The following is a 5,000-nucleotide window of genomic DNA, read 5'->3' as shown; positions in this document are numbered from 1 at the left end:
TCAGCTTTCATCCGTGTCAGTAATATGAACAGCTCCGACAGTTGCCTTGTGTAAAGATCAGTATAAAGATTAATATATACAATTCTATTCTATTCTGCTCCACTTTATTCTTTTTATATTATTCTATTGTGGTCAGCTCTGTTGTATTGAAATCTTTTCTATTGTACTCTTCTTATTTAATCTATTCGTTTCTATTATTTCTCTTCTATTCTGCTCCAATTTGTTATTTTAATTTTACTCTATTTTACTCTTCTGTTCTGCTGTTTGTTAATTTATTCCATTTGATTTGTTCTGCTTGGCTCCAGTTTATTATATTATATGCATTTTATATTGCACTTTATTCTATACCATTTTACTACTTTTCCAACAATATAAAATACAATACTATACTATACTCTATTAATTTTTAATTTCTATTCTATTTTTCTATTCTATTCTGTTGTACTTTAATTTATTGTAGGCCTATTGTTTTTTTTCTGTTCTAATCTTCATCACATTTATTCTATTCATTTTTTAGTATTTTATTCTGCGCTCTTCTATCTACTTTCCTATTCTATTGTGCTTTAATTATTTTTTATTTCATTCTGTTCTATTCTGCTCCAATTTATTCTATTCGTTTTGTTTGAAATGGTTCTGCTCTGTTATATTGTAGTCTGTTTGATTCTACTTCTCTGTTGTATTCTGCTTGAATTTATGTACGATGTGCTTTATTGTATTCAGTGGGCCTAAAGTTTATTACTTTTATTCTAATGAAGTGACTCTGTGCAGTAATGTCTGATTTAGTTGAATCTAATCTCCCTGCTCTCGTCTTGCAGATCTGAGCTGCGTTTAAGGAGAATGTGGAAAGAGGCCTAAACCAAACCTCCCTCAGAAGTTTAATGAGGCGCTTTAGACACACATGATGTGTGTTTAACTGTAATTAAGTCGCAGATATGAAAGTTCGCTTCCTGCACGTCTGTGCTCCGGGCCTCAGGGTGTGGTGCTGTTTAACGTGGGCCGACCTGACGAGGGTTTGCAAATCAGGACAGAGATTTTATTCCCAAAACCGCAACCACCCAATTTAACTGTGACAAAGCATGCATGCATGCAAGCTGAGATTTCAGTGGTGTTTGAATAATATTTGTGTGTCTGTGTGTGGGGGTCAGGTGGTGATAGTCGTGTCGCAGGTCAGCAGGGTTATGACATGGATCTGGGGTATCGGCTGCTGGCTGTTTGTGCTGCAAACAGAGACAAATTCACTCCCAAATCAGCAGGTGAGACCCCACCATCCTCTACGATTGTCTCAGCACTCTTATTAAACTGCAGAATGTGACATTAGAGTCCATATGAGCTGAAATGGTGCTTTTGGACCTGCTGCTCAATCGGGAGAAACTGAGCAGAGCGGTGACGTAACTAACTAGTTTACCACATTACCTACCCACGAAGAAGCAGAGCACATTATGGTCTGTTTTTGATACTCGTAGTTTAGAGAACATATTTTTACTTGCAAAAACATTTAAGACACAGTCTGTATCAGTGTTATTTTAATATCATTGAGATACTCTATTAATAGTTTGAATCAGTTTTTCATTTTGAAATTTTCTGTTTTTCATATGAACGACTAAAATAAAAAAGTAACATAAAAAAATTAAAATTAATGAATTAATAATTTAATTTTATTTTATACTTGTCTATATAGTTTTTAATTTAAAACTTTTTTTGTTTTTAATATAATTTGTTATTTTAAAAACATTGTTTTATTGTATTCAAAAATATAACTAAGTTAAGTCAAAATAAAAAAATGTTGCTGAAATAATTTCATTTATTTAACTTCAGTTGACATTTATTTTAATTTTGAAACAACTAAAATATATTTTTTAAAATAGTTTTCATTTTATTTTTAGTTTTAGCTAACTATAATAACCCTATGCCATCAAGAGCTTTAATGTAACACTTCATATATCATGAATAAAATTTGGTGTAATTAATTGTTATTATATTTATAAATAAGTTCTGAGAAAATAAATTAGTATTAATACTAAGTAAAACTAGAAACTAAGTATTCGACAACTGATTTTGCATCACATTGTGGTTCTTCGTGAGCACTTCAAGTGTATACAGAATTATTAATTATAATTAAGCATCTGTAATCATCTATAACTGAACATCTAGTTTTGTGTTGTTGAGTTGACTTTATCTTGTTGTGTTGATGAACTTGAGGGTCATGCATTTCATAGGAGACAGGTTTCAGAATTCAGCTGCAGATGATCATAGCATGATAGAGAGCGTGATATTGCTTTAATACAATACTTCTTAAACAAGTTAACATTGACCTACTCAGATCTCAAACAAACTGTGAGCATATATTTTGTTTCTTTTCGCTCTGATGATGTAAATAGGTCCAAAAGAGGATCACGGATGAATTTCTATGAACTGTGATTCAAACACTCAATCACTTCAGAATCATTTCAAATCTAAGAAGTAAAATATGAATATAGTAGTTATTATATCTTGAAAAAAAAATGAAAAAAAAAGCCTATGGAAGTAATTTGTGAATATACTGAACTATACCCAAAACAACAGTTAATTATTTTTGAACTGTTGATGTTTTAATTGAAAGTGTCTTTGCTACGGTGCTGGAGTCTGTATCTCGCTGGAGGTTTTCCCTGAAGATCAATCGCTCCTTATTGCTTTCGCTTCAGTGGATGGCAGGAATTTCACAGCTGCTCCTGCGGAAGACAGACACACTCATTAACCCTTCGTTTAACACAGCTTTCTTAAAACGGCCTAAAAATAACAGCTATATGTGTGTGTGTGTGTTGTGTGTGTTGAGAGATGAGAGAGTGTGTGTGTGTGTTGGTGTGTGTGTGGTGTGTGTGTCTGTGTGTGGTGTGTGTGTGTGTGAGTGTAGACGGAAGAGCGATTCAGAGAGTGTGTCGTACTGTGTGTGTGTGTGTGTGTGTGTGTGTGTATAAATGCAAAAAAAAAGAGTGTGTGTGTGTGGTGTGTGTGAAGACTTGATAGAGTGTGTGAGAGTGTTTGTGTGTATGTGTGAGATTGAGAGAGTGTGTGTGAGCTGTGTGTGTGTGTGTGTAGTGTGAGATTGAGAGAGAGTTTGTCTGTGTGTGTGTGTGTTGTGTGTGTGTGTGTGTGTGTATGTTGGTGTGTGTGTGTGTGTGTGTGTGTGTGTGTGTGTGTGGTGTGTGGATGTTGTGTGTCTGTGTGTGTGAGTGTGACTGAAATGTGTGTTGGGTGTGTGTGTGTGTGTGCTGAGAGTGTGTGTGTGTGTGTGTGGGTGTGTGTGTGTGTGTGTGTGTGTGTGTGTGTGTGTGTGTGTGTGTGTGTGTGGGTGTGTGTTGTGGGTGGGTGGATGGGTGTGTGTGTGTGTGTGAGAGAGAGCGAGTGTGTGTGTGTGAGCGAGAGTGAGTTTGTGTGTGTGTGTGTGTGTGTGTGTGTGGAGAGAGGTGTGTGTGTGTGTGTGTGTGTGTGTGAGAGAGAGAGAGTGTGTGTGAGAAAGAGAGAGTGTGTGTGTGTGTGTGTGTGTGTGTGTGTGTGTGAGAGCGAGTGAGTGTGTCCTGTGTGTGTGTGTTCTGTGTTGTTGTGTGTGAGTGCTGTGTGTGTGTGTGTGTGTGTGTTTGTGTTGTGTGTGAGAGCGAGAGAGTGTGTGTGTGTGTGTGTTTGTGTGGTTTGTGTGGTGTGTGTGTGTGTGTGTGTGTGTGTGTGTGTGAGAGAGAGAGAGTGTTGTGTGTGTGTGTGTGTGGTGTGTGTGTGTTGTGTGTGTGGTGTGTTTGCAGCTTAGCATTTGTGGTTCAGGTTATATGAGGTGATCAGATAAAAGTTCTCTGTCGAACTCCGGCTGTTCGGTTTAGAACTAGTTTAAGCATGAACATAACAACGTCACCTCGTTGAATGGAATGTTAAAACACACTCACGCGGTTTTCACAGTGTGTCTGTGCTGTCAGAGAGAGTCACACACACATGCATCATTCGCTTCCTAGACTGGGGTTTGTGTGTTTGAATCAAGAGCTAATAATTATTTAAATCATCATAAAAGGGTGAATTAATACTTTAAAAATGAATTAATGAATTTGAATGAATAATGAATATCAATGAAGAAAAGGTTTATTTGTTGTCTGAACATATTAAAAATTTGAATAAAAAACAGCAAGGAATATACAAATAAATACCATTTGCATTTAACCTAAATGTTCGTAGGCTACTGTGAGATCGGAAATGTATTTTCTTGCCACTGAATTACGTTCGTAAGCTACTGTAAGATCGGAAATGTATTTTCTTGCCACTGAATTACGTTTTGAAATATATTATATATATATATATATATAGGTATAGGTAATATAAATATTTATATATACTAAATATATTAATTTCAAATTTTTAAAATATATTTAATTGAGCTTTGCTGTTTTCAACATTTATCTAGCATATATTTAAAATATATTTTGTCCAGAAATATATATATTTTGCCATATGGGTCAGCATTTTTGTATGTAAAACAAAAACACTTGAATGGATGACAAACGCTACCTTGAAGCTTTTGTGAATAAGTGAATATGCAAATGAATTACTGAATTAAAGTTCTGAATAAATTCATTGAGATTAATCTAATTGTGCTAATCTGCATATTTTCTTTGCACTGAAATGCTTCCTCTTCGCTGCAGCTCAGATGTTTGTTTTGTTGTTTTGGAAATCTCTATGGAGAAAATGAATGAGTTTTTAGTCTCTGTTGAGCTCTGTGGTTCATTCAGACTAATGAGATTTAAACCTGCAACCTTGTGGTTACCTGCACAGATCATTAACTACCTCGAATAATGACCTGATCACGCTGTTGACTGTTGAAACCTGTCTATAATTAAAGATAAACTCTAATTCAGTGTGGTGATCTAACTCTCACACACACACACACGCACACACACACACACACACACACACACGCCACTACAAAACAGTCTGTATTATGTCCGGGTGTGTCGTCTAGGGTAGAAGAAACTGATAGTTAAACT

The 5,000-nt window shown here is 35.5% G+C and overlaps 1 pseudogene; it reads left to right on the top strand.

Moving 5' to 3' along the window:
- The window catches only part of LOC122139107, a 37,047-nt pseudogene that overhangs the window by 20,497 nt on the left and 11,550 nt on the right, over positions 1 to 5,000 (top strand).

Source organism: Cyprinus carpio, chromosome B12 (genome assembly GCF_018340385.1).
Source record: "Cyprinus carpio isolate SPL01 chromosome B12, ASM1834038v1, whole genome shotgun sequence".
NCBI lineage: Eukaryota > Metazoa > Chordata > Actinopteri > Cypriniformes > Cyprinidae > Cyprinus > Cyprinus carpio.
This window is presented reverse-complemented; position numbering and strand designations above follow the sequence as displayed.